This window comes from Magnolia sinica, chromosome 19 (assembly GCF_029962835.1).
Source record: "Magnolia sinica isolate HGM2019 chromosome 19, MsV1, whole genome shotgun sequence".
NCBI lineage: Eukaryota > Viridiplantae > Streptophyta > Magnoliopsida > Magnoliales > Magnoliaceae > Magnolia > Magnolia sinica.
The window spans coordinates 46,970,399-46,983,952 of record NC_080591.1 but is presented as its reverse complement, the minus strand read 5'-3'; positions in this window follow the sequence as shown (position 1 = coordinate 46,983,952).

Genomic DNA, 13,554 nt, shown 5'->3' with positions numbered 1-13,554 from the left:
AGAAGTTCTGAGAGCTTACCTCCTGGTCTAAACCGTTTATCAAGTAAGCGCTCTAATACTATATCATTTAGATGTTTTAGATCAAATCTAAGTGGGCCCCACCACAAGATCATGTCTATCATATTAAATTATCTGTGTTTTCCATATCTTATATAGTGTTATAATCCTATAAGTGGAAAATCCATTATAGATATTTATTGTGAAGTGGGCCCCACATAAAATTACCGTACCGTTAGAAATCTTATCATTAATTGTAATTATGGATTAAAAACCCTATAAATCTAAATCTAGATTGTTAAAACTAGGGGAAAGATCATAATAATGATATGAACCATTAAATCGATGATCAGGTTTAATCCAACCATTAATCAAAGGTTTAATAAACTAATTAAGGGATCATATTTAAGAAAATTAAAAATCTACTTGATCTAATGTTAGATCGAATCATCTGATCAAAGATCAATTAGGACCATTTTGACAATAAATGAATGGATTTGATTTAGGGAATTATCTTACTAAATCATAACAAAGAAAAGATATAGAGAACAATCATCAATTTTGTTCATTCTGAATTTGTTTACATCCTTTGATTTCCCTTGATTCTACGATAGAATATCCAAAATACAAGTATTGAATAAGCTTGAACATCAAATTTGAATATTAAATCATCAAATCCGGTAGCATTTTGTCTCTTTAATTCATTCATCCCATTAAGAGGAATATGATCATCCTGTATCTTCTCCTTGGACATAAAGTCACAAATATGAATTTGAAGAAGAACTGGAATTGAAGGGAAATTGGCTTGCTGATGGATCCTTTTGACAGCATCATGGTGCTTTAATATGGCTACCTGTGTAACACACTGTGTTTGCACGGGTCAGCGTGATGTGCCTTCTACTCCTCTTCTTCTTCCTCTGAATACTTTCAAACTCTTCTTCTTTTACGGAGCTCTGATTTTCTTCATAATCTTTATTCTCTCTAAATGAGAGGGGGAGTGGGGTATTTATAGGCCTTCACATGTGCGAACCCTCGGTCTTTGTGCCACGGGGCCTACCTTCCATTAGATCTCAACCATCCAATTTGATCCGTCCAAACTGATGCTGTGCAGGTGTGGGCAATCATTAATATCATTTGTGCAGGCATGCACAATTAATATGCTTTGCGCGGGCATGCTTAATATCATGAATTACCCCTTCCTTCTATATTTCCTTTATCCTTTATTCTTTGTTTTTCGTCATGATCCTTTCTTGAATTTCTTTAGTTCTTTTCACTACTTTTTGTAGCTCAACAAGAACTATTGGACCAAAATCATGGAAAATAAGGAAAAAATGGTCGGATTGGATGAATGTAAGCATCAAATTATCTTTAAGGTAGATCTTGATCCTAAGTAAAACTTAACAAAGATTAATACCTTTGATATATGGTTAGAAACATGGTAAATGGACTATTTACGACTTAGATCTAAGAAATTAGGGACTTGGTTGATCGATTTAATAGACAAATGTAACAATCTTAGGATCTTACTCTTAAGAAAATGGATATTAAGTAAAGAAGAAAATGAAACTTTTTATGTATCGTAGACCCGAGTGCAGTCATCAGATCTATGAAGAAATTATCAAAAGGTCAAAATGATCGAATAAGGAATGGATGTTATGGGTAAGTAGTCACTATTATGGATGGATTTTTTCGCATGCATTGCATAACATTACATGCTTACTTTTGCTTAACTTTTATAATCTGTTGGTATTTGTTTAAGTATGAAATTGCCTTGTATTTGATATGTCATTCTAAGAACACTAAACAACTCAGGGATCAAGTTATCCCTCAAATTCTCGAGCAGAGTTCCTAATGTAACCCGAGTTAGTACCAATAAGGCTTCCATCTTGGATTACAGTCGCGGCTAGGGAAGGATTTTAGCCATCCCTAGAGTGGGCCACTCATTGGCAGACTATACAGTTACACACGATATGTGAGATACCTCAAGCAAGTGTTTGCACTGAATGTGAGTAAACTGATACATGTATTGGGCTCGTATGGATCTTAGTCGAATTAGTGTTGACAGGCCAAACGTTGTGTGCAGCTATTGCCCTGGTTGTTCACTAAAGAAATTATTTATATGGTAATGTGGCATAATTCATGTATATGCACTTGTATCATGCCTATCTTGTGAATCATGTGTACAACTACTTGCGGGGCTATTAGCTTATTCTGTTAATTGGAAAACCATCTAAGATTAGAAAATGAACTGGAGTCTCCGCATGTGGAGTGATGACTTTGAGAGGCGTACTCTTGAAGATTTGCTTGAGAATAAGAATTTTTTTATTTTATATTCATTGATTTAAATAATAATGTAATAACTTGTGTTGAATATCAACAAGTAGATAATTGATACTTTTGACTAGATGCATGATGATTAAATAAGTTTACTATTTGTGATGATTATTATTGTTATGTGTATAATATTACCCCCTCTCTATCAAGTCACACCCTTGACTCGGTGACTTAGTCAAGCAAACTCATGTTTCCAGAGCCAGAGTGTGACAATCATTATTCTTTGTAAACTTAATAAAATGCACAAGTCTATTCAAATATTCTGGACTTAACCTAGTTTGTCCATCTTAACCTAGTTTGTTCATCCATGCTTTGTTACTTAATATTGACATTTTGTAACAAATGAGATAATCAGGTCAATTCTTGATATAAAAAAATGCATTTAAGTGTTTTTGTGAGTAAAATCAAAGTAAATGTGTTAAAAGTAACTAGATGTTAAGAAGATGGTTAGATCTTATTGACTAAATGTGTTTAAAGTGAATAAATAAATTCTATAATTTCCATGAGTATAATCACAGTAATTTACCTAATATTATATACTACATACTAGTAACATATAAGCAATATTAGGGCACCATATCATAAGCTACGAGAATATCATGTCCCCCTAAACAAGGTATCCTTCATTTATAACACGCATACACACACGCACGCACACGCACGCACATTATATAAGTTTTTTATTTCCATTCTCAATCACAAGTACTATTCATCATCCAACTAACTATTAACATTATTTATAAAAATAAAATATATTCAAACAACTTTGTATAACAACTTACAACCTAACTTGCTAGGAACCTTCATGCACCGTAATGACTTACGACATAGCGAGTTTTAAGGAGTTACAAGTTAGACTTCTATGAAAGGATATAAATGAAACAACAAAAATATAAATTAAGCAAGACTGTATGTAGGAACACAATTATACATGATTTAGCAAGTTCTTATCTGTAGCGGGAGGAGTGGACTTGATGCAGGGGAGGACGTGTCGAGGTCAAGCACCGTCTTTCTCAGGGGATAATTATTCTGAATCCATGGAACTTCTTTGGACTCCTCACAGAGATACCTCGAATGCATAAGGAAAATAAGAAAATAAAATAATTTCTAGAAGTTCATTATAAATTGATTGATCATTAAAAAGAGCTTACAACGTTCATAAATAATGACATGAAACCTAAGAAGAAGTCTTAGAATTAAACTACAAATAAAACTCCTATAAATTGTGACTTATTATAAATAATAAACTTACTATTTATAGACGGTCATGATTCCCACTGACCTCATGGTTTTCAGCCAAACATAGTGTCCTATTTGGCTCAACCATGCTATTCTCCTAATTATTTTATGCACTTTTTGTGTTGGACGCAACTCCTAAAGCCCAATAGATGAAGAGTTATAATCAAACTAAAACTTACTATAAATAGTAAAAATGGAAATAAAATGGAAATTCAACCGTCAATCTGATGGAATCTCACAAATTCGGTGTGCATAACCTGACATAATGAGGTTGGGTAGTTAAAGTAGCTTGTCCTACCCCAAAATCATATCTGGTATGTTGGATAACTCATTACAGTTTGCAAGATAGTCCTGTTTTAAGGTTCTGTGTAAGCCCCGTATCCTAGACCGTACCGTTCCATAGGCTTCCGCGGTCTTTCCGGTCGAATTTCGGCAACCTTCGACCCTTAACCGGTATTTGCGCGCGACCCTGATTTTCATGCCGTCAACCCGAGTTGACTCAACCCAGGACTTATACCTTAGCGACCGCGTTGTCGCCGCGGTTCCGATGTCGCGACTTGCGCGCCGATGCGATACCCTGGTTGGGAGATGTGGGCCAGCGTTCGGTGCGAGGAAAATACCGCGCTTGCGAATTTCGAGGGAATCTCTACAAGGTGTCACATCAATCAATCAATCTCATCAATCCCATCATGTCAAGTACACATCACCTTTCACCCATTCCCAAGCAAACCCCTAAAGTCAAAAAAAAATCTCACAAGCCATACCTTTCTTACAACTTTTGCCAAAAAAGTCAAAAAGAGCTCTTACACCCATCCCTCTCTCTCCCATCCATCACTCCATCACCCATCACTCCCTCTCTCTCTCTCTCCCTTTACAACTCTCTCTCTCCTTCTTTTTTTTCAAATCCAATCTAAGCAAGAGCTCCTCACATCCAAGCATTTTCCATGGAGAGAAAAATGCATTTGTGAGGCCCACCTTTCCTACCCCTTTATCTCTCATCTCAACCATCCATTTCTCATCTTCCTCCATCAAAGAGAAGCACAAGGAGCTAAGGAAGCCAAGGAAGTAAGAAGATCAAGCGGTGGGTGCTTTGATAGGGTAGTTTTTGATGTTTTTAAGATGGGCCAAGTGAGGCCAACCGATCAATGGTTTGGATCTCACTTTGGACCTTAAGATGTGGCCAATGGCCTACTTGGATCATCATGATCATTCCATGATGGGGCCATTCTCCATGGACCCCATCATGATGTTTATTTTCTTGCATATTTAGGGTCATCTAGACCGTCTAATTTAGTGGAGAAGGGATCTCCACCGTTGGATTTTAATTTAATGGGCCCACATGTAATGGGACCCACTTGATGTATGATTTAGTGCAAGGGAGGGCCCATAGTGCCGGGGTCCCTCCATCACGCGGGTCCCACTCTCTATCCCTCTCTCCTTTATTTTATTTTATTTTATTTTATGATGATAATGAGGTTGTGTGGCCCACTTGAATGGACCCCACCACGAGGTATGTACTCTATCTAAGCCATCTACAAGTGGGGCCCACTCTGTGTGTAATGTACCCCACCATACTCCATTGGGTGGCCCACCTAAGCAGGGCCCACCTCTGGACGCTGGACAAAAGGCAACATGTAAATATCAGCTTGTTCCCAAGCTTTGGGGTGGCCCACTCATGTAGGCCTCACCTTGATGTAGGTATTTAATCCACGCCGTCCATTCCCTTTCCAAGCTTGTTTTAGGCGTTGAGCCAAAAGATGGGACTGATCAGATTTTCAGGCGGGCCATAACATGGCAAACAGTGGGTTTACCATTGAAATATCCCATATTGCTTCTATACACCGAAATATGCCCAATATCGGGCTTGTTTTGTTTGTCTGGAGCCATGGAGGGCCATTGGACGGAGTGGATCGCTTAGATGTGGACCCCTCCTGTAAAAACCACTGAAAAACAGAAATAAAAAAAATAATTAAAAAACATAACATAGCAGCTGCTGCTGCTGTGTCAGACGGCAGCAGGCGCTGCTTGCGCACAGCGTCCAGCGGACGGACGGGCTGGGCAGCAGCCACGGCTGTAGCCGTGGGCCCCACCTTGAGGTTTATCTGCCATCTAATCCGTTCACAGGGTGGGCCACTCCCTGAATCAGCCTGATCCAAGACTCAGGTGGCCCACACCGTAGGAAACAGTGGGATTGAACCTCTACCTTTGAAACCCTTTTTGGGTCCACAGAAGTTTTGGATCAGGGTGAAATTTGTTCTCACCCTTCATCAGGCCCACGTGGCCTTATCAACGGGTTGGATGGCATATCAACATTGTGGTGGGCCCCACATGGAGCCCACAGTGATGTATATGTTTTATTTCCACCGTCCGCCTGACGGTGGAGCCCACTATGATGTTTGTATTTTACCCCACCGTCCTGGACGGTGTGTGTGCTTGTGTGGGTGTGTGCGTGCGTGTGTGTATATATATGTATATATATATATAATATTATATTATATGTAATATTTTATGTAATGTATATATATATATATTATATTTGATTATATATAATTTATTGGTGATGGGAGGCCCATCGCAGTTTACTTGTGGCCCATGGTTGAGGCCCACTTGGATTTATATGTACGGCCCATGAGTCGAGGCCCATTTGGCGTATTAGGGGCCCATGGGTTAAGCCACATTAAGGTGCATTGGGACCCATGGGTTAAGGCCCATTAAGGTGCATTGGGACCTATGGGTTGAGGCCCATTTGATGCACGTATGGGGCCCATTTGATACATATAAAGCCCATGTGAGTAGGCCCATTTGATGCACTCTAAGGCCCACAGGTTATAGCCCATTGCAATGTACATAAGGCCCATTGGTGCGGCCCATTGATGTGGCCCACTTAATGAATATAAGGCCCATGTGATTTGGCCCATTTGATGTATTTACGGCCCAATGGGATGTACCTAAGGTCCATTGCAATGTGTGATCCCAACATGGGTTATGTAATGATGTTTACGTCGGGCTATGCCATGGGAGCAATGGTGGTTTGACGTCCACATTGCAAGTATAGTGTTGGTTAAATGTCTGCATTATGACTCACCCTAGGGCTCATTATAGGCCGTACGTGTTATGTGTAGGCCGTCTAGGCTCATCTTCGTTATGAACATCATCCATCCCATATAACATGTTTAATTCCATGATTCATGATCATATGCATCATACGTATGCTTGATATGAGAAATGACTGATCATAGCATATGCCTTCGGGCAGATTGTTTACGGATAGGCGGTGTTGCCTTACATGAGCGCACGATACGCGCAGGATTGCTGCATGACTGGATAGTGTGATTCATGCATTCGCATTGTGTGATATGGTTACTATACGCCCTAGCGACATCAGGGCCGTAGCCTCCACAGACGTATCGTGGTTGGCAGGATTGGATACCAGAAATACTGTTCTATATGGGGTGCGATAGATATCCCTAGGTGAAAGTCCCTAAACCCTTATGGTACCAGGAGGTTACTCCAACGTCTAGACCGAGTGGGTGCATGAGCACTGAGTGCCGATTACCAGACGGTTGCGCTTTCCATTGTGTCGTGGTCGGTTGGAAGGGGGTGCGGCCTTACCCGCCCGAGAGTAGGGGGCAATGCTAGGCTGAGTCTGACCAGCTCGAGGAATGGGTCCGCTATTGACGAGCCGAGCCCGATATTGGCAGGCGGATAGTGAGGTCTTTTCCACTCACCTTATTGCGCGCGATGGGGCGGCAATCTGGCTTGGAGTGTACTAGACCCCGGTGATATTCCAGATTTTGAGCTGTATTGATATGTGGACTTAGATGAGGATTTGTATACTTGAGTTGCATTTCGCATTGCATGGCCTTGGTATGGCCGACATCATTCTTTGCACCGCATGGCCTTGGTACGGCTAATGGTATTCTTGGCATTCATCAGCATGTTCCGCATTACTCTGATACTGTATAACTGCATTACCACCTTGAGCATACACTTTCACCACCCTCTAAGCTTTCTATAAGCTTATGCACGACCGTTGCGTGCAGGTGATGTTGGATCGCAGCAGCGCTAAGGCTTGGACGCGTGGCAGATCATTTTGGAGTTTTTGTTCATCATCCTTGTATTTCCCTTTATGCTCATTGTACTTGTACAGTTTTTGATCATAGTGGAAATGTAATGGAGTTTTTGGGTTGTTGTTTGTGGGTTATGCCTTTGGTTATGCTTATTACGAATCAAACTGATGTTGGAAATCCTCCTTGTAGCATCCCAGGATCGGAATCTGGCGAATGGGCGCTGGGAGCCGAGAATGGGGTTCTACGGAGGCTGTCGGCGTCGGATTCGGCGATCGAAAATTTTGTGAGCCTGGTTTCCGAGTTCGGGGCGTGACATTCTGACTGTAACACCCCCAACTTTTCAAAACCCGAGTATTGAAAGTTCTCGAGTGTTACCATGCAATTAAACTTATTATGTACATGTGTACGATACTAATTTAGCTATCCTAACCTTACATCCATTCTCCAACACGAATATGACCATTGGGAATAATTTCCATTCATAGATCAAGCCATCTGACCATTGATTTTGAGATAAGATCATCATATACCCAATTATTCTCACTTGTCCATCATAACCAACTGTTAGTTAACTATTCACCGCTTGGTAAAGATATCTAACTGTCCACTCTAAGTTTGGACCACCTGATCATAGTAAACTAGCTACTTGATCTCAACATCCACTTGTACACATATTAAATTGGGATTCTGATCTGTTCATCTTGTTCACTACCTATGAATATACTTAACTCACCATCAAAACTACAATCTAAAAAACTTATACATGTGAACAAGTCATTTGAATTTAATGGTATACATGTTCTACCTCTTGATCACTTCAAAAACTCACTGTGATCATCCATTTACAAAACTAACCGTACACCCTCTTACCTACATGATCAAAGTACTAACCATCAGTTTTTTTCTATTTTTAACATGTCATCTGACCATCCATTATGTTGGTTGATATATGCACATTCCCTTAATTAGTTTAGTTAATAATTCCACATTTATAATGATTAAGATGTAATTCATTTTTGTAAGAATTACTTAGAAACATGCCTATGACCATGTAGAACAATTAGATTTTCTAAAACTCTCATATTAACAATAATGACAAAAATGTCATTAACCCAGACCCCTAAATTCTAGATCACATGGTTCCCAAGATTCGTTTAACGTGAAAATTTATACCATACATATGTATCAAAAATTAACAATATATGTAAAATTTCAGCCCTTAGATCATTGTAAAAGTGACCCAATTGACAAATCAGCCCCTTAACCATTGATTTTGGTGTCCATCGAGTGAAGAAACCCCGTGGGTAGTCGTAGTAGGATATTTTCCTTCATATGAACGACTTAGATTGTCCATAATATAGACCAAGTGTGAAATATAAAGACCCCACTTTGGTAAGCTTTTCCTTAGGCATGAAGTTATCCGGTCAAGGCCTACCAACTCCTTATAAATCTGGATCTTCCAGTTTAACAACTTTCTTTCAACCATCACACCTTAGACCACACTTTAGTCTCATACGACTACGATGTTATATAAAATTTAGGCTTCGATCTATAATCCTACACCGTTGAAGGTTGAAGCCATCTCCTTTCTTTTGGTACAAAAGGTAAAATTTTAGATTTAGGCTTTTTCCACCATCGATCAACCAACAAAATTTGTCCAACCATTTGCCTATCCTCCTAAAATTTGGCCATGATCATTAAGTGTGGACTGTTAATTGAGATCAAGTTCATTTTGACACCCATTAGGAGAATTTTCAAGATAGGCCAATCAAAATTTCGAATCACCAAGAAAATTATATAGCACATCTCTATTCGATGACCCTGACACAATGGACAAATTAGATTTAAATAAAGATCACCAGAAAAGGGAAAATTGGAGAAACCCAATTTAAGTGGGATGTGAAACACAACCCTCTCATACTCTCACTCCTTTTAAAAGGGAGTGTGCATTCCCCTCTTCTCTCACATGCATAAATGCCCATGGAGAAAGAGAGAAAGACAAAGAGAAAGAGAAAAAGAAAGAGAGAGAGAGAGAGAGAGAGAGAGAGAGAGAGAGAGAGAATGAGAAAGAGAAGGAGAAGCCTTGACGCCTTCTTCCTTTTTCATATATATAGTACCTCCCTCTTACTCAAGCGATGTCATGATTAACGTGGAAACTTTTTATGTAGAAGCTTTCCTACATGGATATTTACCTAGATCTAAGGCTAAGGTGAGGGATTTCTTTAAGCTTTTATTAACTTGAGTTGGTTTGATTTATTCTATTCCCTCACATGCTTTAAATCCTTCTTACAAATATTTAATTTCCCCCCATCAATTATTTATCCTTTAGGAATAATGGTTAAGGTATGATGTTAATTATGCATGATCTTTCTGAATTTATGTGAGAGATTTCTTTAAGCTTGCCTTTATTTAAGTTAATATGATTTATCTTTCCTTTTACATGCTTTGCTTTCATGTTACTATGATTCTGTCCCTATAATTGTTTAATTTACCACCAACAATTATTTTTCCTCTGAGAATTATGGTTAAGGTATGATTTTAATTATGCGTGATCCTTATTAATTTATGTGAGGCGATGGATACAAGCTGTAAGACCTATATCCTAGACCGTACCATTCCATAGACTTCCGCGATCCTCCCTATCCAATTTCAGCAAACTGCAACTTATAATCAGCATTTATGCATGACCTTGAATTGTGTCTTGTCGATCTGAGTCGGCTCCACCCAAGACTTGTACCCTCGCGACAGCACTGTCGCCGTAGTTCCAATGCCGCATTTTGCACACCGATGCGATACCCAAGCCAGGAAATGTGGACTCACGTTTATCTTAAAGAAATGCCGTGCATTTGCAATCCCAATAAAAGAATCTCTACCATCCATCACATCAATCAATCACATGTCAAGTACACATCCCATCTTAACCCATCACTCTATCCCATCCACAAGTACATAACCCATCCCCAAAGTCAACTCTCTCTCTCCACCCATCCCTTCCTTACACCCATCACTCATCATCCATCACTCTTACATCATCTCTCTCTCTCTCTCTCTCTCTCTCTCTCTCTCTCTCTCTCAAGTCCATCTCCTAAGCAACTCCCAAGGAGAGGATGTCCAAGCTTCCCATGGAGAAGTTATGGTGTGGCCCACTTCCTACCCCCCAATCTCCCATCTCCACCCTTCAATTTCCATCATCCTCCATCAAAATCGAAGCATAGAAGCTAAGGAGTCCATGAAGCCTAGAAGAAACGGAATCGGTGGGTGTTTATGGCGCTAGATTTTGATTTTTAGTAGGGTCCACATGATTTTGGGGCCCATCTTGATGTATGCATGTATATAGAGGAGCTCATAGTGGCGGGGCTCCTCCCATCTCCGTCGTTTCTTTCTCTTTCTCCCTCTCTTTCATTTTTTAATGCTGATGATGAGGCCATGTGGCCCACCTGCGTGATCCCCACCTTGATGTATGTATGGGGTTCACACCGTCCAGCCAGCAGATACCAGCGGCCAGCTGGGCCGACCGTCCAGTGGATAGGGCCCACCGAATTGACTGTTTTAAATAGACTTAGACGAAGGTAAAACACATATCAGGTCTGTGGCTGGTGGGCCCACACATGTGGACCCCACGTGACATATGGGTCTCATCCACACCATCCAAACCTTAGATAGTGGGAAGCCACCTCTATGCATGTGGCCTATAGCCACACCGTCCATCTATTGTGAGTACCCACACAGTAGCTGCTGCTACCCTCTAACGTCAGCCAGTCCTGCAGGTTCCACCATTAGGTATATGTTATATTCAAATAGTTCGCCACTTGGTAGTAGGTGGGGCCCACCATGATTTTATGTTGTATCCAGATCGTCCAAGGGATGGTGGATCCCAGCAGTTGAGCTATTGTTGACATCAGTTCTGTGGTCCCAATCATGATGTATGTATTTCATCCATACCACCCATCCATACGACAGCTCGTGGGGCCCACCCACACGTGCTGCACATGTGGGATGAGACCCACCTGATGTATATATTCTATATCCAACCGTCCATCCGTTAGAGGACGTGGGCCATACTAAAATGTATGTGCACCGGATCCTCACCGTCCATTTATTTTTTCAGATTATTTTATGGCCAGGATTAAAAATATTAAGAAGATACAGACCTCGGGTGGACCACACAGCAGGAAGTAGTGGAGACAATGACGTCCACAAATGAATCCTTTTACAGGTCCCACCTTAATGCTTGTGATATCCCCACCATCCATTGTTTGGACGGTGGGAAGCTACCTTGATGTACATGTTTTATCCCCACAGTCCATTGCTTGGATGTGGGGCCGCCTTGATGTGTGTATGGGATCCACACCGTCCATGGGACCCATGTGATATGCGTGTTTTATCCTAGTCATCCAGATCATGTGGGACCCACCATAAGTGGATTGGCTAGTGTATCTCACCAGCAATATGGCTGCCGTGTTGACGTCAACAAGTTATGAGGGTTTGATCAATGAGGTATGTGCTTCATCCATGCCATGCATCTATGGGACCCACCATGATGTTGTATTATACCCACACCGTTCAACTATTTTTCTAGGGCCGTGGTCCCCATTGCATTATATGGCCCACCTTATGTGTATGTGTTATGCACACACCATCCCTCCATGGGACCCCCTTGATGTGTGGGTTTTATCCATCCCGTCTATCCAGATGGGCTGGACGTGGGCCATCATGATGTACGTATTGTATCCACTCTGTCTGGCCACGTGAGACGTGGGGCCACTGTTATATATGTGTTGTATATTCACACCGTCCATAGGATGTGGGACCCACCGAAATGTATGTGTGGTATATCCATGTTGTCCATCTGGTAGGGCCCATCTGACATGTACAGACCCACCTGCTGCATGTGTAAGCCCACCGTAATGTGATGGACCCATATGAGAGCTCCATTGTGATGTGTTTGAGGGCCATGGGTTGTGGCCCATTGTGATGTATTTGAGGCCCATGAGTTGTGGCCCATTGTGATGTATTCGAGGCCCATGGAACATGGCCCATTGTGATGTATTTGAGGCCTAGGTGGTATGGCCCGATGTTATATATTTATAGCCCATTGATGTGGCCCAATGTGATGTATTTATGGCCCGTTTGATGAGGCCCACGGCCCATTGCGATGTGTAAGGCCCATGTGATGCGGCCCATTGTGATATATATTAAACCCATGTGATGCAACCCATTGTAAGGTATATGAGGCCTATATATTGCAGCCCATTTGATGTATATGAGGCCCATGTGATGTGGCCCATGTGATGCATTTGAGGCCCATGGATGTGAAAGTGCCTTGGTTTGTCAATTAGCGTGAGTGTTAAGTTAGCAAGACAAGTGAGCCCCACAAGAAGATCATTCAAGCGTCTGCCTCAACTGGATGTGTGCCCTAAACTCATCAAAGGTAAACTTAGCCTCACATCCCATATCCCAAAACACTAGGTATATAAAACCTTAAAAAATGGTTAGAACAACATAGGGTTTAAGGTATGAAAACTATTTTGCAGAATCAGGAAAATCTTTAAGTTTTTAGCCTTTGTCGATTTATCGATACGTACCTCGATGAAATCGGACTCTGTTATCAATGTCCTCGATATTCACTCGATGTTATCGAAATGAGGACTTTGGATGCCCAGTAACCAAAGTGAACTTTGGGCTGAATTCTCGATGAATCAATGACAGGATCGATATCATCGACTTTCGAATCTCGAGTTCATCGAACAGGCTCGATAAAATTGACATCTGGTCAGTCTGTATCCAATAAGTAGCTAAGGAAAATCATGTGGTGTTCGAAATCTCGAAGAGAGCCTCAATATCCTCGAATTTCAAATCTCGATGATATCGATGGCCTTCGATGATATCGGATTAGGAAATAAATCTGTCTAGT